The following is a 25,410-nucleotide window of genomic DNA, read 5'->3' on the forward strand; positions in this document are numbered from 1 at the left end:
GGAATGGCTTCTCATTTAATTAAATAACTTTGTTTAATTAATTAGAAGTAAGTACTCCATTTAATTAAATAATTTCATTTAATTATTTCAAAAAAAATTTTGAAACTAGTCAACTCAAGTCAACCATGGTTAAATTTGGTCAACTTTTGGTCAAACTTGATATTTGCGTATGTGAATATGAGCAAATGTGAGTATGAATTTCAGCAACAATTTGATGCAAATTCTCATTCAACCTTTCAAAATGAAGAGATTAGAGTCTCTTAAATAGACCTTCGTTGAATTCATCAATGGTTGAGATCAATTTCAATCGACAGTCAGGATTAAAGGTGAAGTTCAGTCATAAAGGGAGATTTCCAAATTAAAGGGAGTTAACAGATTTAATTTGAGTAAAATAAGAAGTTAACTGATTAAATTTGAGTAGAAAAACGAGTTAACTCATTTAGCTGATTTTTGATCAATAGTGAATTAGAAATTTCTCTTTTGGAACTGAAGAGAGATTTTGTTGAGATATTTAATTTAATAAAATGAGATATGCTCTGATAATTACTTTTTTTATTTAATATATAATCTTTAATTAATTAGAGACACTTTTCTTATTTAATTAAATAACTTTATTTAATTAATTAGGAATGGCTTCTCATTTAATTAAATAACTTTGTTTAATTAATTAGAAGTATGTACTCCATTTAATTAAATAATTTCATTTAATTATTTTAAATTTTTTTTCGAAACTAGTCAAGTCAAATCAACCGTGGTTAAATTTGGTCAACTTATAGTCCAACTTGATCTTTGCCTATGTGAATATCAGCAAATGTGAGTATGAATTCCAGCAAAAACTCGATGCAAATTCTCATTCAACCTCTGAAAACGAAGAAATGAGGGTCTCTTAAATAGACTTTCCTAGAATTAATCAACGGTTGAGATCGATTTCAATCAACGGTCAGGATTAAAGGTGAAGTTCAGTCATAAAGGGAGATTTCCAAATTAAAGGGAGTTAATAGATTTAATTTGAGTAAAATAAGGAGTTAACAGATTCAATTTGAGTAGAAAAAGGAGTTAACTGATTTAACTCATTTTTGATTAATAGTGAACTGAAAATTTCCCTTTTTGAACTAAAGAGAGATTTTGTTGAGATATTTAATTTAATAAAATAAGATATGCTCTCATAATTACTTTGTTTATTTAATTAAATAATATTTAATTAATTAGAGACATTTTTCTTATTTAACTAAATAACTTCATTTAATTAATTAGGAATGGCTTCTCATTTACTTAAATGACTTTTGTTAATTATTTAGAAGTAAGTACTCCATTTAAATAAATAATTTTGTTTAATTATTTCAAAATTCTTTTCGAAACTAGTCAACTCAAGTCAATTGTGGTTAAATCTGGTCAACTTTTGGTCAAACTTGATCTTTGCGTATGTGAATATGAGCAAATGTGAGTATGACTTTCAGCAACAATTCGATGCAAATTCTCATTCAACCTTTCAAAATGAAGAGATGAGGATCTCTTAAATAGACTTTCTTAGAATTCATCAATGGTTGACATTGATTTCAATCAATGGTCAGGATTAAAGGTGAAGTTCAGTTATAAAGGGAGATTTCCAAATTAAAGAGAGTTAACAGATTTAATTTGAGTAAAATAAGTAGTTAACTGATTCAATTTGAGTAGAAAAAGAAGTTAACTGATTTAACTCAGTTTTGATCAATAGTGAACTGGAAATTTCTCTTTTTGAACTGAAGAGAGATTTTGTTGAGATATTTAATTTAATAAAATAAGATATGATCTCATAATTACCTTTTTTATTTAATTAAATAATCTTTAATTAATTAGAGACACTTTTCTTATTTAATTAAATAACTTCATTTAATTAATTAGGAATGGCTTCTCGTTTAATTAAATAACTTTGTTTAATTAATTAGAATTAAGTACTCCATTTAATTAAAGAATTTCGTTTAATTATTTCAAATTTTTTTTGAAACTAGTCAACTCAAGTCAACCGTGGTTAAATCTAGTCAACTTTTGGTCAAACTTAATCTTTGTGTATGTCAATATGAGCAAATGTGACTATGAATTCCAGCAACAATTCGATGCAAATTCTCATTCAACGTTTCAAAATGAAGAGATGAGGGTCTCTTAAATAGACTTTTGTAGAATTCATCAACGATTGAGATCGATTTCAATCAACGGTCAGGATTAAAGGTGAAGTTCAGTCATAAAGGAAGATTTTCACATTAAAGGGAGTTAACAGATTTAAGTTGAGTAAAATAAGGAGTTAACTGATTCGATTTGAGTAGAAAAAGGAGTTAACTGATTTAACTCATTTTTGATCAATAGTGAACTGGAAATTTCCCTTTTTGAACTGAAGAGAGATTTTGTTGAGATATTTAATTTAATAAAATCAGATATGCTCTCATAATTACTTTTTTTATTTAATTAAATAATCTTTAATTAATTAGAGACAGTTTTCTTATTTAATTCAATAACTTCATTTAATTAATTAGGAATGGCTTCTTATTTAATTAAAAAACTTTGTTTAATTAATTAGAAGTAAGTACTCCATTTAATTAAATAATTTTGTTTAATTATTTCGAAAAAAATTTGAAACTAGTCAACTCATGTCAACATGGTTAAATCTGGTCAACTTTTGGTCAAACTTGATCTTTACGTATGTGAATATGAGCAAATGTGAGTATGAATTCCAGCAACAATTCGCTGCAAGTTCTCATTCAACCTTTCAAAATGACGATATGATGGTCTCTTAAATAGACTTTCCTTGAATTCATCAACGGTTGAGATCTATTTCAATCAACGTTCACGATTAAAGGTGAAGTTTAGCCATATAGGGAGATTTTGTGAGGCCTCGCCCCAACCCATCGTAGCATGGTGATACATTATCCTTATTTTGTTATCCACGACTCGAGATGTCGAGACATTATCTGATGCTTAGAACATATTTTATTATTTCATGTTGTGTGATGTTATTTTTAGATATATTTTATTTTTGTCACATAATGTTTCATGTATATGTATGTTGATGAAATATGTAAAGGTAGGATCGAGGCTTTGATTTAAGATATTTTAAATGGTTAAGAATTAAGTAGGATAAAGAAACCCTTATTGATGTATGTTTTAATTTATGTAAATTTTTGAATACGTATACATTTATGTACATATGATTTTACGGGACTACTGATGTGTGCAATGAGTGTGCAGATATTTAGCCGAGAAACCCTACAGAGGAACAGAACTGATCTCCTTGTGCTAAATTTGAAAACCTTGTTGTTCGTAATTCACGTATTTTCATTGTGAGATGTATGTATGCATTTTCCTTGCTCAGTGAATGTTAAATGTTCGTAACTATGTTCTTCCCGTGTCGCTTGATACTTGTAAAATGGTTATGTGCTTCAGTGGCTATTTAGGGTTAATTGTTTAACCTTTGGACCAAGTTGGTTTAAGTTAGGATAGTAAGTAGGACCTATTTTATTCCTAGATTTTATTTGACTCTAAACCTCTTCTTAAGGCTTTAAAACTTATTTTTTTTCTAACCATAGGGTATGGGTATGGGTTAGGGGTCTTTTCCAACCCCTAAGCCCCTAGCTTTGACTTTTGAGGTCACTCAAAAAGTCCCTTTTTGCCTTTGTGAAAAAATTGATCATGGGTACCTTGAGTTACCTCACCTCATCTCCACTTGGGATTTAACCATAGTGTAGGTTGAGTTAGGAGCTTCTAGGGTGGCTAGTGGGTGAAATAGTTATTGCTCCTTTTGGGTGGTTGAGTTGGAGGATTATTTGGAGGCCTTCCTTGGACTAGTGGGGTGGTTACCCAATCTCTACTTTTAGAGAGGATTTTCTTGAAGCTTGAAGGAGAAAAGGGATACTCTACTCAAACTTGTTCATTGCCATTACCTCTTTGTGAAGGTAGGAAATTCTCATCTCCCTTATTCAAATTTTATGTTTGGTTTCATGTTCATGTTATCGTGTTGTTGCTTCACTGTTGTATGGTTGTGGGTATGTGGGAAGATTTGAAAACCATGTCTTTTTGGTTGTTTTCCTTCCTTGTTTATGTTTGCATTTTTTTTGTGAGTTTTCCTTACATGGGTGTTTTGGTATTACTCACCCTTGGAGAGGGCAGAAGTGACCAATTTTGGGAAAGGTCTGTTTAGTTGGACTCCAACCTGTGTAGAGTCTCTTCTCAGGATGAGAAGAGGGATAAAGGGTAGGGTGTTATGGGCCCTTACCAGTCAGCACAAACCTGGTATGAGTATGGCAAGTTTAAATGGAAGAACGGAAGTTCTTGGTTATTAGCCCCGATTGGGCATCTGAATGGGTGTTGTGCTTGACTTCTCCTGTTGGAAGAATCCACCTTTCCCTAGTCTTGATTCATTGTGAATCTTATTGTGTAAACCATGTATGATTATGCATGCTTGATGTTCTTTTGGTTCTGCTTGGTTGTCACCCGATCAGATATTGGTTTCCTCCATGGTTCTTGAAATGAGATTCAGAAAACATTACAAACTCCTTGATTTTGATCATGAGGAAAATTTGATAAAATTGTTGAATTTTGAGATTGAGATCCTTTTGTAAATTGTATTTTAAAATTTATTGTTAATGGCAACGAAGCCAGGTTTTCTTCCTGATTCTTTCCCGGCTGAGCCTTGAATCAGGTTTGCCAATAAAATTGGTGTTGAGTATAATTGTTCTTCATGTGATTCAATCAAAATTTAAAATTAGATGGATGCATATCAGAAATAGGATGGAAAATAATGATGTTGTGCATTTTGGCAAAATTTCAAGTTTTCATATATGTGAAAAACGAAAATGCTATTATGAATGAAAGATTAGTTTTTGTGATTAATGGAGTTAAATCAATCCTTGCATTATTGATTAAAATGGATAATTCCAAATTTCATGGTATATTAAGTTGTAAAAAGTTCTTATAGATTTTCTTTGAAAGGAAAAATTTAAATCCCCTCTTGGTAAGATATCACTTAAAACATTTATACTTAGAAAAATATGAGACAAAAAAAATGGTTCCAAGAGAGTAAATGCTCTCTGGTTTTTGTATGGGAAGACAATGTCATTCCCCTCACTACAACAGAGAATCTTCTAAAGATTCCTTTTTATTCTTGGTTTGAAAAATATAAACATAAATAAATCAATTTATAAATGTGCAATTCGAAATAGGCTCTTAACATTATAAAAATATCCTAAATATCCTAACTTATACCTATAAAACTTTATCTCTTAAATGCCTAACCACCTTCCTTGGGTGTCAGTTTGGATTACTTACAAAAAGGTTTTATTAAAAAGCTTTGGTTGCAAAGTCAGACTGTCATCATAGAGATGACGTCTTCTCCTGTCCCCTCATTCTCTTTTTCGCAGGCCAAGGTGTGAGGAAGGGAGATTTTTATTTGTTTGAATTGTTTTGTTTATTTTTTTTATTGAATCCTGGTCGCCACCTCACGTGGCAAGTTTGTGTCAGTGTTTGTCTGTCCTTGGCAGCGAATTGCTTCCTTGGGAAGCGCTGACCACTTTGCATTGGATTGGGAATGCACTGTTTGGAATGCAATAAAGTTAAACTTTTTTTTACAAACCCTTAACTCCCTTGGATCACCTCCTTTGTGAGAGGATCTGCACTTGTTCCATTGGGCAGAGTGCTGAACTTGTATCAGCACTTGGGATTGCGCAGGGATGTGATAGGGGGGGTTGGGAGGAGTGAGGTCATTTGACTTGTGGAGTAGGTTAGTGTAGGGGTTAGTAGGGTTAGTAGGTTTTATGGCTAGTTGTTAGAGTAGTTAGTAGGTAGGTTAGTTTAGTATTAAGTGTTTTTATTGATATTAGTTTAGTTTATGGATTAGTTCATGTTTTATTTAGTTAGTTGTTAACTAACTTAATTAAGTTTAAGGAAATAGAGATTAGTTTAAGATATGGGTGTTAGTAGATATTTAATTTAGTTTTAGTATCATGTTTTGTTTTATTTTATTTTAGATTTAAGTTAGTAGTTAGAATGTTGATACTTGTTTAGTTGTAATTAGAGTGTAAAAATTAGTTTATTTAATTATTCTTGATGCTAAAAATAAGTTTGTGTTAGATGTTACCTTAGGTTTAGTTAAGATAGCTAGTTTGTTTTAAGTTACTTATTTTAATTCTTGTCATGTAAATTAATTTAAGAGAAGTCAGTTTTTAATTTATTTAAGTATAGGTATTAGATTTAGATAGTTTAGGTTTTTAGATTTGTTTTAATTGTTTGATTATTTTAGTAAGCTTTAATTTCATTCTTGGTTAGAATTCATTTAGTTGTTAGTGGACTAAATTTAAATTAGTAAGTTTATGATAGTTGATCTATATGCTAAATAGTCAGAATGTTTAAGTTAATAAATTATATATATATATATATATATATATATATTCAGTTTTAATTTTAGTTAATCATTTTCTTAAAGTAACTTTCCTATATCAATCGAGTTTGTCAATCGATAATTGTCTAAGAGATTTATAGTTGATGTTGATTATAAATTTATCTAAACCTGAATTCATTTACATTGTTATTTAAATAATTTTCTCTTATTGTTGTAAGTTAATGTAATAACATAACTTTTGTTGATATTAACTTAATAACGAAAGTTTCAAAATCTTATCAATGTATTCCTCCTCCAGAATTATAAACTTAAGACGTAATGTATGGAACCTTTACATAAACTGTGATCGCAAACTTATCAAAGTTAGAGAATTCAAATAAAAAAAATTGTTGTGTTCTTGCCCTCATAATTTGGGCATGACCGATTTCCAAATTAAAGAGAGTTAGCAGATTTAATTTGAGTAATATAAGGAGTTAACTGATTCAATTTGAATAGAAAAAGGAGTTAACTGATTTAACTCATTTTTGATCAATAGTCAACTGGAAATTTCCCTTTTTGAACTGAAGAGAGATTTTGTTGAGATATTTAATTTAATAAAATGAGATATGCTCTCATAATTACTTTTTCTATTTAATTAAATAATCTTTAATTAATCAGAGACACTTTTCGTATTTAATTAAATAACTTCATTTAATTAATTAGGAATGGCTTCTCATTTAAATAAATAACTTTGTTTAATTAATTAGAAGTAAGTACTCCACTTAATTAAATAATTTTGATTAATTACTTCAAAATTCTTTTCGAAACTACTGAACTCAAGTCAATTGTGGTTAAATCTGGTCAACTTTTGGTCAAACTTGATCTTTGCGTATGTGAATATGAGCAAATGTGAGTATGAATTCCATCAAAAATTCGATGCAACTTCTCATTCAACCTTTGAAAATGAAGAGATAAAGGTCTCTTAAATAGACTTCCTTGAAATTCATCAACGGTTGAGATCGATTTCAATCAACGGTCAGGATTAAAGGTGAAGTTCAGTCATAAAGGGAGATTTCCAAATTAAAGGAAGTTAACAGATTTAATTTGAATAAAATAAGGAGTTAACTGATTCAATTTGAATAGAAAAAGGAGTTAACTGATTTAACTCATTATTGATCAATAGTGAACAGGAAATTTCCCTTTTTGAACTGAAGAGAGATTTTGTTGAGATAATTAAATTAATAAAATGAGATATGCTCTCATAATTACTTTTTCTATTTAATTAAATCATCTTTAATTAATTAGAGACATGTTTCTTCTTTAATTAAATAACTTCATTTAATTAATTATGAATGGTTTGTCATTTAATTAAATAACTTTGTTTAATTAATTAGAAGTAAGTACTCCATTTAATTAAATAATTTCGTTTAATTATTTAAAAATTCTTTTCGAAACTAGTCAACTCAAATCAACCGTGGTTAAATCTGGTCAACTTATGGTCAAACTTGATCTTTGCCTATGTGAATATCAGCAAATGTGAGTATGAATTCTAACAACAATTCGAAGCAAATTCTCATTCAACCTCCAAAAACGAAGAGATCAGGGTCTCTTAAATAGACTTTCCTAAATTTCAGCAACGGTTGAGATCTATTTCAATCAACGGTCAGGATTAAAGGTGAAGTTCAGTCATAAAAGGAGATTTCCACATTAAAGGGAGTTAACAGATTTAATTTGAGTAAAATAAGGAGTTAACTGATTCAATTTGAGTAGAAAAAGGAGGTAACTAATTTAACTCATTTTTGATCAATAGTGAACTGGAAATTTGCCTTTTTGAACTGAAGTGAGATTTTTTGGAGATATTTAATTTAATAAAATGAGATATGCTCTCATAATTACTTTTTCTATTTAATTAAATAATCTTTAATTAATTAGAGACACTTTTCTTATTTAATTAAATAACTTCATTTAATTAATTAGGAATGGCTTCTCATTTAATTAAATAACTTTGTTTAATTAATTAGAAGTAAGTACTCTATATAATTAAATAATTTTGTTTAATTATTTCAAAAAAAAATTTGAAACTAGTCAACTCGAGCCAACCGTGGTTAAATCTAGTCAACTTTTGGTCAAACTTGATCTTTCAATATGTGAATATGAACAAATGTGAGTATGAATTCCAGCAACAATTCGATGCAAATTCTCATTCAACCTTTCAAAATGAAGAGATGAGGGTCTCTTAAATAGACTTTTCTAGAATTCATGAATGGTTGACATCGATTTCAATCAATGGTCAGGATTAAAGGTGAAGTTCAGTCATAAAGGGATATTTTCAAATTAAAGCGAGTTAACAGACCTAATTTGAGTAAAATAAGGAGTTAACTGAGTCAGTTTGACTAGAAAAAGAAGTTAACTGATTTAACTCATTTTTGATCAATAGTGAATTGGAAATTTCCCTTTTTGAATTGAAGAGAGATTTTGTTGAGATATTTAATTTAATAAAATCAAATATGATCTCATAATTAGTTTTTCTATTTAATTAAATAATCTTTAGTTAATTAGAGACACTTTTCTTATTTAATTAAATAACTTCATTTAATTAATTAGGAATGGCTTCTCATTTAATTAAATAACTTATTTTAATTAATTAAAAGTAAGTACTCCATTTAATCAAATAATTCCATTTAATTATTTCATAATTCTTTTCAAAACTAATCAACTCAAGTCAACCGTAGTTAAATCTGGTCAATTTTTGGTCAAACTTGATCTTTGCGGATGTGAATATGAGAAAATGTGAGTATGAATTCTAGCAACAACTTGATGCAAATTCTCATTCAACCTTTCAAAATGAAGAGATGAGGGTCTCTTAAATAGACTTTCCTGGAATTCATCAATGGTTCAGACCGATTTCAATCAACGGTCAGGATTAAAGGTGAAGTTCAATCATAAAGGAAGATTTCTAAATTAAAAGAAGTTAACAGATTTAATTTGAGTAAAATAAGGAGTTAACTAATTCAATTTGAGTAGGAAAAGGAGTCAACTCATTTAACTCATTTTTTATCAATAATGAACTAGAAATTTCCCTTTTTAAACTGAAGAGAGATTTTGTTGAGATATTTAATTTAATAAAATGATATATACTCTCATAATTACTTTTTCTATTTAATTAAATAATCTTTAATTAATTAGAGACACTTTTTTTATTTAATTAAATAACTTCATTTAATTAATTAAGAATGGCTTTTAATTTAAGAGAATAACATTGTTTAATTAATTAGAAGTAAGTACTCCATTTATTTAAGTAATTTCATTTAATTATTTTAAAATTCTTTTCAAAACTAGTCAACTCAAGTCAATCGTGGTTAAATCTGGTCAACTTTTGGTCAAACTTGATCTTTGCGTGTGTGAATATGAGCAAATGTGAGTATTAATTGCAGCAACAATTCGATGCAAATTCTTATTCAAAATTTCAAAATGAGAGATGAGGGTCTCTTGAATAGAATTTTTAGAAATTCATCAACGGTTGAGATTGATTTCAATCAACGGTCAGGATTAAGGGTGAAGTTCAGTCATAAAGGGAGATTTTCAAATTAAAGGGAGTTAACAGATTTAATTTGAGTAAAATAAGGAGTTAAGTGATTCAATTTGAGTAGAAAAAGGAGTTAACTGATTTAACTCATTTTTTATCAATAGTGAACTAGAAATTTCCCTTTTTGAACTGAAGAGAGATTTTGTTAAGATATTTAATTTAATAAAATGAGATATGCTCTCATAATTACTTTTTCTATTTAGCTAAATAATCTTTAATTAATTAGAGACAATTTTCTTATTTAATTAATTAGGAATGGCTTCTCATTTAATTAAATAACTTTGTTTAATTAATTAGAAATAAGTACTCCATTTAATTAAATAATTTCGTTTAATTATTTCGAAATTCTTTTCGAAACTAGTCAACTCAAGTCAACCGTGGTTAAATCTAGTCAACGTTTGGTCAAACTTGATCTTTGCATATGTGAACATAAGCAAATGTGAGTATGAATTCCAGTAACAATTCGATGTAAATTCTCATTCAACCTTTCAAAACGAAGAGATGAGGGTCTCTTAAATAGACTTTCCTAGAATTCATCTACGGTTGAGATCGATTTTAATCAATGGTCAGGATTAAAGATGAAGTTTAGCGAGAAAGAGAGATTTCCAAATTAAAGGGAGTTAACAGATTTAATTTGAGTAAAATAAGGAGTTAACTGATTCAATTTGAGTAGAAAAAGGAGTTAACTGATTTAACTCATTATTTATCAATAGTGAACTGGAAATTTTCCTTTTTGAACTGAAGAGAGATTTTGTTGAGATATTTAATTTAATAAAATGAGATATGCTGTCATAATTACTTTTTCTATTTAGTTAAATAATCTTTAATTAATTAGAGACACTTTTCTTATTTAATTAAATAACTTCATTTAATTAATTAGGAATGACTTCTCATTTAATTAAATAACTTTGTTTAATTAATTAGATGTAAGTACTCCATTTAATTAAATAATTTCTTTTAATTATTTCAAAATTCTTTTCAAAACTAGTCAACTCAAGTCAACCATGGTTAAATTTGGTCAACTTTTGGTCAAACTTGATCTTTGCTTATGTGAATATGAGCAAATATGAGTATGAATTCTAACAGCAATTCGATGCAAATTCTCATTCAACCTTTCAAAATGAGGAGATGAGGGTCTCTTAAATAGACTTTCCTTGAATTCATCAACGATTGAGATCGATTTCAATCAATGGTCAGTATTAAAGGTGAAGTTCAGTCATAAAGGGAGATTTCCAAATTAAAGATAGTTTAGTAGCATTTTTTTTTTTTTTATGCAAGTAAACATTACATAGAACTTATGCACAATAACGGAAGCAATAGCATTGTCCATCTGAAATTAAACATAACATACATGACAGATTACATTCTTTAAGATCCCTTAACGTTGAATTACATACATGAATCCATCTAGTACAACATTCACATGAAATAATAATGATACATCCAATATACAAATGTCCTTTCTGAATTACATTCCAGAATGCACAATCATCCACTATACATGTCACAGGGTATGATAACCTCAAAGATATACATACATAGAATAAGGTACATCATCCTATTCTAATCCATGATACATCAAAGTAGAGATAATCACATGATACACATGATACATCATCATAGAAGACATATACACCCATCATAAAGATCAAACATAATATACTAAGTGCACGGTTCCTCCCAACCGTTAATAGCATCGTTAGACCATCGTGGATCCTAGCCATCCCTCCATGCGTAAAATTCCAAATCACTGAACAGATCATCGGTATTACATAGTAGGAATGTCACTCCTAATAAATACAATATCATATGTAGAAGTAATCTAACATGCAAATAAAAGCATAAGATAACATCATCTAACATATGCTAATCATCAATGAAAAAGGATACACATCCACCATCATGAAGGACGCATCAGCCATGACGTCTCAATGAATCGCAAAATGATAAGAGTGGAAGATACACTACCACCCGACCGCATGGTACCTAAGTCATCCACTCCCACCGTGCTAAGGAGATAATCTCAAGTCCCAAACAGGCTATCAAAATCACATAGCACATATCACTATAAGTCTAGGAATCCTAAAAGTATACTAACTCAAAGGTTCCTAACACAAAATCTGACATCTAATCTCCAGAGGCACACAATGACATGTCGGAATCTGCTATGCAAGCGAGAAAGTGTCATCGCAATTATCATGTACAAGTTACCTTGGCAGTTAGCTAAACTCCACGGGTCCATACTGATTTCATGTGGCCACTAGTATCCTCTCATACTGACGAGGCATACTACAGAATGTAAGGTCGTAACCATGCGTCTCACTACTCCCATCCTAGCCTGTACAAGTGCTCAAGGCATGGGCGAGAACAAACACTTATCTTTTTAGGCTCATTCAGTTAGTATTAGGTGTGAATGTTATCACTTATTAATCCAATTTACAATGAGTTACCCTAGTAGCCTCTTAGGGCCCTGGCCCCCATTGCAAGCCACTTCTCGTCACTACATGCAGATATCCTACCCTAATGCTCATGAACTCATAAATCTCAAAATCACAAAAGATAATCCATAATAAAATCATCAAATATGCATAAAAGCATCAAATCTCCATGAGCAAATATCCATAGAAAATCATGAACACAACAGCTCTCTATTGGCAACTGAAGTATCACTGATAATCAAATATCCAATGGTTCTCAATAAGAAAAATATATATCTCAATCATACTGATCGAAGACTCCAAAAATGGTTGAGTCAAACATGTCACAACATGACATCATCAAGAATAAATCCACATCTCAGTCCCATCATGGTGACTAGAAAATAATCAAGGATAATTGATCGATGACCAAAATAATGGTTAGGTCAAGAGTCTCATACAGAAGAATCTCAACTATAACAATCAATAATCACATCCAATACATAGAGCATTCCATCACAAACCATGGTTGGGTTTATAAAGATTGAGATTAAAACATCATCATGACATCACAATCACATAACCTCCAAGCCTCTGGTAGACATCCTATACTGGTCAACACTAGTCAACCAAAAATCCAAAACAATAGCATAATGAATACATAATGTAAACACATATTTTGGTTTTGCTAAGTTTACAAATTTGAATTTAAAAGTCTTAGTTTACATTTTTTCGAATTATATTAAGTGAAGAAATTTCACGTTTTTCCTAACCCATGTATTTGTTTGATAGAGAAAAGTTTCTCCCCAAAACTATTAGACTCAATTTTCTAATTGATCTAATAATATTTTGTTTATATAACATTGTTTGAAAATTGACACTCTCAATGAATCAAAACTTTGATTATATATTCTAATAACTAATCTTAATTAAACTAAGTTTAACTAAATTAATTATTAATATCTCTTCATAATTGACAAGCTCAATATCAATATTTTAAATCATTAAAAGAGTGATACATTAATTTAGAACTTTATAATATTCATTTATAATTAATTATATATACATATATATATATATATATATATATATACACACACATACATAAATATATATATATATATATATATATAAAATAACATTTAATAATTAATGATATTGCAACAAAATCGAGATTCATATCCAAATCTCATAAGTAAAACTTTATATAATTTAAAACCAAACTCAAATCACAATGCAATTTTAAAATTGCGCGGCCCAATACATTCGCACTGCAGGTACACTGCGGATCACAGGTACACTGCGATCTCGCAAGCCTGCGATGGGTGGGGTATATAATACCCGCCCAACATCATATCTATATATATATATATATATATATATATTAAACGCAATTTACAATAACATTTTTTTATAAAAACGTTCCCATGCGATATGAAATACTATTAACATGAAACTCTATCGTGATTTGACATTCGATTAATATATATGTATATATACATATGTATGTATATATATATAGGTATATATATGTATATATATGTGTATATATATATATATGTGTGTATATATATATATATATATATATATATATATATACACGTAGACTTTATCACCATCACAGCACATACATATATATATGTATATAATGATATATTCGTATATGTGTATGCAGATTCAAGAATATACACAGTTTACTTAGAAATTCTAATTTTCAAATTTTTTCTTCAAATCTTTGATCTTCAAAATTTATCCAATAAATAATCTAATAGGTTTGGCTATGAATTTAAACCCTAGCCCCATTTTTTTCAGATCTATGCATATAAAGATTTCCACATAAATTCAATTGCCCATATTGAGAATGCATACAATAAAAATATGAAATTTCTCAGAAGACATATGGAAGACACAAAGAAGACAGGGAATGCAAGATGCGGAAATAGCATAAGTAAAGTCACAAGAATCTACACAGATTCTGATGCTAATTCACTTTTTCTCAGAAAACCCGCAGAGCAAGCTCCCTTCTTCAAAATTCTCGAATCCTCCAATGCTCCAATTGCACTCCAAATGCTATGTCTAAGCTTCTAGGGATGACTGAATATAAAGAGCTCTCAGGAAACCTCTAGAATATTTCTAGAAACAGCTGGAAGGTGTCACCAACTAAGCATGAGTCTTTTCCAACCTTCAAGATGAGCCATAAGGTTGTAGACACCATGTGCTTAATTAATGCACTAACCCCCGTGTTGTTGACACATGAGAAATAGAGAAGTGCGTTAACTCCCATGCAAGCTTATAACTCCAATCAACTTTTTATATAATTTCTATTTAAATTTTTATAACTTTCATTTTTAATTTTTATAACTTTTATTATTATTATTTATTTATTACTTTATTATTATTTTATTATTATTATTATTATTAATTTTTAATTTCTAATTTTCTTTTATTTAATTCATTTTTCTCAATAATTCACATTTAATTAATTATACTCAAAATATCAAATAACATGATATTTTATATTAGTTTTCTCAAATAATTAATTTATTGATTAAATCCATTTATTAAGACTTAATTAATAGAAAATTCACCATAGACCTCCAAGATAAAATATGAAAACCCATCATAGAACAAATCATAAAAAATCAATCTAAAGGGTTAAAAATCACGAAATATGTCATCCGACACATTCGGTGGATACTCAACTCTGATACTTGTCCTAACTCACTAGGACAAATGGTTTAAGGGTTTGGGATTTGGACTTGAGAATTTATCTCCCTTCTCTTATCATTGAGATAGTATAATAGGGTACGCTCATCCTGGCAATTCAGGAAAGTCGATACCCAGTACCTGCTACCTACAGAAAAACTATGCATGTACATACAATATATATAATGCTAAGCTAAACAGACAATGACAGGAAGTGGTGCATCATGTAGATCCCGACTAAGCAAGTGACTACAACTCCCTTCCTTAACCACATCAGAAATGCCATACAATAACAAAACATGCACACCATACTCATGCAAGTATGGGGTAAGTATCCATAATAAAAAACATAAGATAATAACCATCCATCTAATCATCAATAATAATTGAAATCAGTATAATGATCATCATTTATGCATGAAATGTAAAATATAAATGATCTCATCATATAACCACTAAATCCATATCATAATATCTGATAGTGTCAAAACAATACCACTAAACCATCAACATAAAACTAGTCTATTACAGTCTGATAATAATAGCATCAATGTCCAGAAAAGATGTGAACGAGGGTAGGCACTACAAGTCAACCGTGGTTAAATCTAGTCAACTTTTGGTCAAACTTGATCTTTGCATATGTGAATATGAGCAAATGTGAGTATGAATTCCAGCAACAATTCGATGCAAATTCTCATTCAACCTTTCAAAATGAAGAGATGAGGGTATCTTAAATAGACTTTCCTGGAATTCATCAATGGTTGAGATCGATGTCAATCAACGGTTAGGATTAAAGGTGAAGTTCAGTCATAAAAGGGAGATTTCCAAATTAAAGGGAGCTAACAGATTTAATTTGAGTAAAATAACGAGTTAACTGATTCAATTTGAGTAGAAAAAGGAGTTAATCGATTTAACTTATTTTTTATCAATACTGAACTGGAAATTTTCCTTTTTGAAATGAAGAGAGATTTTGTTGAGATATTTAATTTAATAAAATGAGATATGCTCTCATAATTACTTTTTCTATTTAATTAAATAATCTTTAATTAATTAGAGACACTTTTCTTATTTAATTAAATAACTTCATTTAATTAATTAGGAATGGCTTCTCATTTAATTAAATAACTTTGTTTAATTAATTAGAAGTAAGTAATCTATTTAAATAAATAATTTCGTTTAATTATTTTAATTTTTTTCAAAACTAGTCAACTCAAGTCAACCATGGTTAAATCTGGTCAACTTTTGGTCAAACTTGATCTTTGCGTAGGTGAATATGAGCAAATGTGAGTATGAATTCGACCAACAATTCGATGCAAATTCTCATTCAACCTTTCAAAACGAAGAGATGAGGGTCTCTTAAATAGACTTTCCTGGAATTCATCAACGGTTGAGATCGATTTCAATCAACGATCAGGATTAAAGGTCAAGTTCAGTCATAAAGGGAGATTTCCAAATTAAAGGGAGTTAACAGATTTAATTTGAGTAAAATAAGGAGTCAAGTGATTCAATTTGAGTAAAAAAAGGAGTTAACTAATTTAACACAATTTTGATCAATAGTGAACTGAAAATTTCTCTTTTTGAACTGAAGAGAGATTTTGTTGAGATATTTAATTTAATAAAATGAGATATGCTCTCAAAATTACTTTTTATATTTAATTAAATAATCTTTAATTAATTAGAGACACTTTTATTTTTTAATTAGTTAACTTCATTTAATTAATTAGGAATGCCTTCTGATTTAATTAAATAACTTTGTTTAATTAATTACAAGTAAGTAATTCATTTAATTAACTAATTTCATTTAATTATTTCAAAATTCCTTTCGAAACTAGTCAACTCAAGTCAACTATGGTTAAATCTGGTCAACTTTTGGTCAAACTTGATCTTTGCGTATGTGAATATGAGCAAATGTGAGTATGAATTCCAACAACAATTCGATGCAAATTCTCATTCAACCTTTCATAACGAAGAGATGAGGGTCTCTTAAATAGACTTTCCTGGAATTCATCAACGATTGAGATCGATTTCAATCAACGGTCAGGATTAAAGGTGAAGTTCAGTCATAAAGGGAGATTTCCAAATTAAATGGAGTTAACAGATTTAATTTGAGTAAAATAAGGAGTTAACTGATTCAATTTGAGTAGAAAAAGGAGTTAACTGATTTAACTCATTTTTGATCAATAGTGAACTGGAAATTTCCCTTTTTGAACTGAAGAGAGATTTTGTTGAGATATTTAATTTAATAAAACAAGATATGCTCTCATTATTACTTTTTCTATTTAATTAAATAATTTTTAATTAATTAGAGACACTTTTCTTATTTAATTAAATAACTTCATTTAATTAATTAGGAATGGCTCCTCGTTTAATTAAATAACTTTGTTTAATTAATAAAAAGGAATTACTCCATTTAATTAAATAATTTCGTATAATTATTTTAAAATAAAATTCGAAGCTAGTCAACTCAAGTCAACTGTGGTTAAATCTGGTCAACTTTTGGTCAAACTTGATCTTTGCGTATGTGAATATGCGCAAATGTGAGTATGAATTCGAGCAACAGTTCGATGCAAATTCTCATTCAACCTTTCAAAACGAAGAGATGAGGGTTTCTTAAATAGACTTTCCTAGAATTCATCAATGGTTGAGATCGATTTCAATCAACAATCAGGATTAAAGGTGAAGTTTAGTCATAAAGGGAGATTTCCAAACTAAAGGGAGTTAACAGATTTAATTTGAGTAAAATAAGGAGTTAAGTGATTCAATTTGAGTAAAAAAAAGAGTTAACTGATTTAACTCATTTTTTATCAATAGTGAACAGAAAATTTCTCTTTTTGAACTGAAGAGAGATTTTGTTGAGATATTTAATTTAATAAAATGAGATATGCTCTCATAATTACTTTTTATATTTAATTAAATAATTTTTAATTAATTAGAGACACTTTTGTTATTTATTTAATTAACTTCATTTAATTAATTAGGAATGCCTTCTGATTTAATTAAATAACTTTGTTTAATTAATTACAAGTAAGTACTCCATTTAATTAAATAATTTTGTTTAATTATTTCAAAATTCCTTTTGAAACTAGTCAACTCAAGTCAACTATGGTTAAATCTGGTCAACTTTTCGACAAACTTGATCTTTGCATATGTGAATATGAGCAAATGTGAGTATGAATTCCAGCAACAATTCATTGCAAATTCTCATTCAACCTTTCATAACGAAGAGATGAGGGTCTCTTAAATAGTCTTTCTTGAAATTCATCAACGGTTGAGATCGATTTCAATCACGGTCAGGATTAAAGGTGAAGTTCAGTCATAAAGGGAGATTTTCAAATTAAATGAAGTTAATGGATTTAATTTGAGTAAAATAAGGAGTTAACTAATTCAATTTGAGTAGAGAAAGGAGTTAACTGATTTAACTCATTTTTGATCAATAGTGAATTGAAAATTTCCCTTTTTGAACTGAAGAGAGATTTTGTTGAGATATTTAATTTAATAAAATGAGATATGCTCTCATAATTACTCTTTCTATTTAATTAAATAATTTTTAATTTATTAGAGACACTTTTCTTATTTAATTAAATAGCTTGATTTAATTAATTAGGAATGGCTTCTTGTTTAATTAAATAACTTTGTTCAATTAATTAAAAGGAAGTACTCCATTTAATTAAATAATTTCATATAATTATTTTTAAAAAAAATTCGAAACTAGTCAACTCAAGTCAAGTGTGGTTAAATTTGGTCAAGTTTTGGTCAAATTTGATCTTTGCGTATGTGAATATGAGCAAATGTGAGTATGAATTCCAGCAAAAATTCGATGCAAATTCTCATTCAACCTTTCAAAACGAAGAGATGAGGGTTTCTTAAATAGAGTTTTCGAGAATTCATCAACAGTTGAGATCGATTTCAATCAATGGTCAAGATTAAAGGTGAAGTTCAGTCATAAAGGGAGATTTTCAAATTAAAGGGAGTTAACAGATTTAATTTGAGTAAAATAAGGAGTTAACTGATTCAATTTGAGTAGAAAAAGGAGTTAACTCATTGAACTCATTTTTTATCAATAGTGAACTAGAAATTTCCCGTTTTGAACTGAAGGGAGATTTTGTTGAGATATTTAATTTAAAAAAATGAGATATGCTCTCATAATTACTTTTTCTATTTAATTAAATAATCTTTAATTAATTAGAGACACTTTTATTATTTAATTAAATAACTTCATTTAATTAATTATCAATGGCTTCTCATTTAATTAAATAACTTTGTTTAATTAATTAGAAGTAAGTACTCCATTTAATTAAATAATTTTGTTTAATTATTTCAAAATTTGTTTCGAAAGTAGTCAACTCAAGTCAACAATGGTTAAATCTGGTCAACTTTTGGTCAAACTTGATCTTTGCGTATGTGAATATGAGCAAATGTTAGTATGAATTCCAGCAATAATTTGATGTAAATTCTCATTCAACTTTTCAAAACGAAGAGATTAGAGTCTCTTAAATAGACTTTCTTGGAATTCATCAACGGTCAAGATTAAAGGTGAAGTTTAGTCACAAATGGAGATTTTTAAATTGAAGGGAGTTAACAGATTTAATTTGAGTAAACTAAGGAGTTAACTGATTTAACTCATTTTTTATCAATAGTGAACTGAAAATTTCCCTTTTTGAACTGAAGAGAGATTTTCTTGAGATATTGAATTTAATAAAATGAGATATGCTCTCATAATTAATTTTTCTATTTAATTAAATAAACTTTAATTTATTAGAGAAACTTTTCTTATTTAATTAAATAACTTCATTTAATTAATTAGGAATGGCTTCTCATTTAATTAAATAACTTCGTCTAATTAATTAGAAGTAAGTACTCCATTTAATTAAATAATTTAGTTTAATTATTTCAAAATTCTTTTCAAAACTAGTCAACTCAAGTCAATCGTGGTTAAATCTAGTCAACTTTTGGTCAAACTTGATCTTTGCGTATGTGAATATGAGCAAATGTGAGTATGAATTCCAGCAACAATTCGATGCAAATTCTCATTCAACTTTTCAAAATGAAGAGATGAGGGTCTCTTAAATAGATTTTTCTGGAATTCATCAATGGTTGAGATTGATTTCAATCAACGGTCAGGATTAAAGGTGAAGTTTAATCATAAAGGGAGATTTCCAAATTAAAAGGAGTTAACAGATTTAATTTGAGTAAAATATGGAGTTAACTGATTCAATTTGAGTAGAAAAAGGAGTTAACTCATTTAACTCATTTTTTATCAATAGTGAACTGAAAATTTCCTTTTTTTAACTGAAGAGAGATTTTATTAAGATATTTAATTTAATAAAATGAGATATTCTCTCGTAATTACTTTTTCTATTTAATTAAATAAACTTTAATTAACTATAGACACTATTCTTATTTAATTAAATAACTTCATTTAATTAATTAAGAATGGCTTCTTATTTAATTAAATAACTTTGTTTAATTAATTAGAAGTAAATACTCCATTTAATTCAATAATTTCATTTAATTATTTCAAAATTCTTTTCGAAACTAGTCAACCGTGGTTAAATCTGGTCAACTTTTGGTCAAACTTGATCTTTGCTTATGTGAATATGAGGAAATGTGAGTATGAATTTCAGCAATAATTCGATGCAAATTCTCATTCAACTTTTCAAAATGAAGAGATGAGGGTCTCTTAAATAGACTTTCTTGCAATTCATCAACGGTTGAGATCGATTTCAATCAACGGTCAGGATTAAAGGTGAAGTTCAGTCATAAAAGCAGATTTTCAAATTAAAGGGAGTTAATAGATTTAATTTGAGTAAAATAAGGAGTTAACTGATTCAATTTGATTAGAAAAAGGAGTTAACTGATTTAACTCATTTTTGATCAATAGTGAACTGGAAATTTCCCTTTTTGAACTAAAGAGAGATTTTGTTGAGATATTTAATTTAATAAAATTAAATATGCTCTCGTAATTACTTTTTCTTTTAATTAAATAATCTTTAATTAATTAGAGACACTTTTCTTATTTAATTACATAATTTCATTTAAATAATTAGGAATGGCTTCTCATTTAATTAAATAACTTTGTTTAATTAATTAGAAGTAAGTACTCAATTTAATTAAATAATTTTATTTAATTATTTCAAAATTTTTGTCAAAACTAGTCAACTCAAGTCAACCGTGGTTAAATCTGGTCAACTTTTGGTCAAACTTGATCTTTGCGTATGTGAATATGAGCAAATATGAGTATGAATTCCTGTAACAATTCGATGCAAATTCTCATTCAACCTTTCAAAATGAAGAGGATAGGGTCTCTTAAATAGACTTTCGTAGAATTCATCAACGGTTGAGATCGATTTCAATCAACGGTCAAGATTAAAGGTGAAGTTCAGTCATAAAAAGAGATTTTCAAATTATGTAGTGCCTGCCCCTAGTTCGCAATTATTGATGATGATTATTACATTGCTTTCAGTTATGAATGATGATTAGTAAGATGATTTATTATCATATATATTTTCTTATGAATACTTACCCAATACTTGCATGTGTATGGTGTGCGTGTTTGCTTTGCGTGTTTGTTTTTGTATGGCATGTTTTATGTGGTTAAGGAAGAGAGTCGTAGTCACCTGCTAGCCGAAATCTACATGATGCACCACTTCCTGTCATTGCCTGTTTAGCTTAGTATATATTGTGCTTGTACATGCATGGTTTTTATGTAGGTTGCAAGTACCAGGTATCAACTTCCTTGAATTGTCAGGATGAGCATACCCTATCACATTATCTCAATGATAAGAGAGGGGAGATAAATTCTCAAGTCCAAATCCCAACCCTTTAAGCCATTTGCCCTAATTGGAAAATTAGGACAAGTATCCAAGTTGAGTACCCTCCGAATGCATCTGATGACGTAATTCATGATATTAACCTTTGGTTTGATTTTGTATGTATTTTGACTATGGTGGATTTTCATATTTTTATCTTGTGAGTTTTTGATGTATTTTATATTAATTAAGCCTAATTAAAAGATTTAATTAATGGTTTAATTAAATAAAAAATTAATATGATATTTTAATATTTATTTTATTTAATTAATTAGAAAATTAATTAAATAAAATAATTAAATTTGAAAATAAAAGTTAAAAGTTTAAATTTGTAATGTGACAATATTTATTTTAATAATATATTTGGAGCTCATTTTTAAATAAATGACTAAATAATATTATTATTAAAGCTAATAAATATTTTAGCAATTAAGTTTTGAAAATAAAATTTAAAAGTGAAAAATATATTTTAAATTATTAAAAGATTCTAGATTTCATGTGATTAAAATATATATATATTTAGATTAAAAAGTGTAATTATCAAAGTTAGTGCATGCGATTTAATAAATAAATAAATTAAATTAGAAAAAGTAAATTAAATATTATATTAATATTTGCTCACATAGGAATTGGTAAATTCTCGAGAGTTGTCATGTAGACAACACAAGGGTTTGCACTCCAAGAATGCACTAGTTGTCTACACTTAGAAGTTAGCATTTTATTTGAGCACATGGTGTCTACAACCTTAAGACTTATCTAGAAGGTTGGAGAAGACCCATGCTTGGTTGTCATACTTATCTTCTAGTTGTTTCTAGAGACACTCTAAATGCATCTTAGAGGCCTTTAAATAGAGGCTCTCCTATTGTATTTGGACAAGCTACAAGCTTAATGGAAGCTTCAAAGCTTATATGCATTGGAGAATTTCATATGCTCATATATTTTTTACATGTTTCTATGCTTCTTCTAGCACTTCTAGTCACTTGGAGGATTCAATTAGCTTGGATTTTGGTGAAATTGCAAATGATGGAGAAGGAAGATATTTTCTATGGACTTCTGAAGCATGGTGGATTAGCATCAGTGTTCAGGTGCACTAGTGATATTCGCATACTCTCTTTGCACTATTTCTCTTCCTGTCTTCATCGTGTTTGTTATATGTGTCTGAATACTCTTTGTGATTGAATCTACAATTTGAAATTGGAATCTAGATATTTTATTTGGTTGAGAAGAGAACAATAGAAAAACCCTAGCTTTAATTTAAGAAAGAAATTAGATCTGAATCGGGTTTGGGTTCACATTTATATTGTGAAATTAGATAGACAAGATTTGTAATTAAAATAGAAATTCTAAGTAAAAATTTGAATAGTTAGATGTAATATTTCTATCAAATTATATTTTCAGATGTGTAAAGATAAACCTATTAGATGGATGAATGGATAAATTTAAAGAACAATTACCTTTTAGGAGAAATTCTTAATTAATCACAAACTACCCTGTCGCTGCCCCTTGTATAGACCCGAACTTAGTCATTCATAACTTTTTATCGTGATTGAATTTATTCAATCACTCTAGTCAGAAGTGGTGCAACTTGGCCTTCTCCAACATATTTCAATTTCAGCTCGATCCAACATTTTATTAGGGAGATATGACTTTCGTACTAGGACTATTTTATTCAATGACAGATATGTCTCCATTTTCCATAACCAAGAGTTTTTTATGCTTAAACTTCACAAAAATAATATATCAAAGCATGGAATGAATTAAAGTTATTATTGCAATCTTCCCTTATTAGAATCTTATTAATATGCATTAGTTTTATATGGTTTATTATATAATCTAATTAAATCAAATTTAATTAAGATTAGTTAATAGTAGAAGAAGTGTAATTAATTATTAGTCAATATAAGTAAATGAATTTTTAAATGAGAGAAAATTAAAAGAAAAAAAATTTTAATATAGTTTATATAGTGAACTTTCTATAATATATATTAAATACTATTTAATATATATTAAATAATTTAGAGATGGTAATTTTATATTACGTTTTTAAATGAGGAGACTTTAATAATACTGGATTAAGATTTAATTGACATGGAGTCACTATTATAACATTGTTATAATTTGAATTACTATGGTAATATTAATACATTATATATTATTAACTAAATTATTGATATACTTTAATGGTATTAAGAGTTAGCTAATGAAGCTTATGTAAAGTTCTCTATATCGATTAATAATAGTTTTGATGAGTTTGTTATTTATTAATGTTTGTTGGGTCTAACAAACTATTAATAAATAATAGTATAAATAGTTATCAATTAATACGATCAGAGTTAATCTAGAGGAGATTAGTTAATGATTGAAGTACTGTAAAAGATATTAATCAAATTGAATTGGTTAATAATTTCGAAGACTATCAATTAACTGAATCAATGTACATAGGGAAAACTTATTTGAGATAATAATACTTGGTATTGAGGATTTATTATAACTTGTTATTATTAAAATATAAATGGAAACATTGTTGCAGAGTGACGAATGTAGTCATAGATTTATTAATAAGATTCCCAATATAGCTTGTTATTAAATATTAACAAGTTATTATTATTGAACTATGAATATGAATATTTGTGTACTAGATTATACTTGACTTTTAACTTACAAAATTTTAGTTAGTTATTAGTCAACTAATATTAATTAAAATGTTGCTATGGTTATGCAATTATTAATTAAATCAATTAATGAGAGTTAATTAGATTTAATTAATAATTAAGTTATATAATAAAGTTTGTAATTGATATGATTCTTTTAGCAAAGTTGCAAAGTAATTACATCGAAGTTGATAAGTCTTATTCTAATGAATTGAATAATGACTTAGATATTTTAATGGTTATTAGTGATGATTTAATTGTTATAATGATTAAATTAAAAGGCTCAATCTTTAGTAGTATTTAAATAAGTTTTACTTGAGAACCATTAGAATGTTAAAGAGTCATGGATTGTGTACCTATGTTAATTGATTGATTTAATTGATCATTTTATTAAAGTTATAATCTTCTTATTCAAAGATTGATAATTGGTCCTCTTATAATATAATGAATAATGATCTTAGAAAAGTTGAAAGGTTAATCAATTAGAAAATGGATCATGAGTAAATATAGAAGACAATTTAATTAAAGGTGAATGATGATCAGTTTAGCGAATATTTATCCTTAAGTTATTCTTAGAATGTAATTTTTAATAATGGAAAGAATAATGCTATTGGGGAACAAATGGGTTGACTTGTAGGTCAAATGATGAAACTTATACTTTTGAAGTATACTTGCAAACAAAAATCTAGAAACACCTACACATTATTCAACTATGTGAATTTAGTAAACCAAAACATGTGTTTCCATCGTGTATTCTAGATGCTTCTTGTTTTGAATTTTGGGTTGAGATTCTTATGTATCTGAGACACTTGAGCTAATCATTTTTTAGTCATCGATCAGTTATCCTTGGTTTATTTTCTAGTCGCCATGATGGAACTGAAATGTGGATTTATTTCTT

The sequence above is a fragment of the Cupressus sempervirens genome, chromosome 5 (assembly GCF_028749045.1).
Source record: "Cupressus sempervirens isolate cs-2001-9-10 chromosome 5, ASM2874904v1, whole genome shotgun sequence".
NCBI lineage: Eukaryota > Viridiplantae > Streptophyta > Pinopsida > Cupressales > Cupressaceae > Cupressus > Cupressus sempervirens.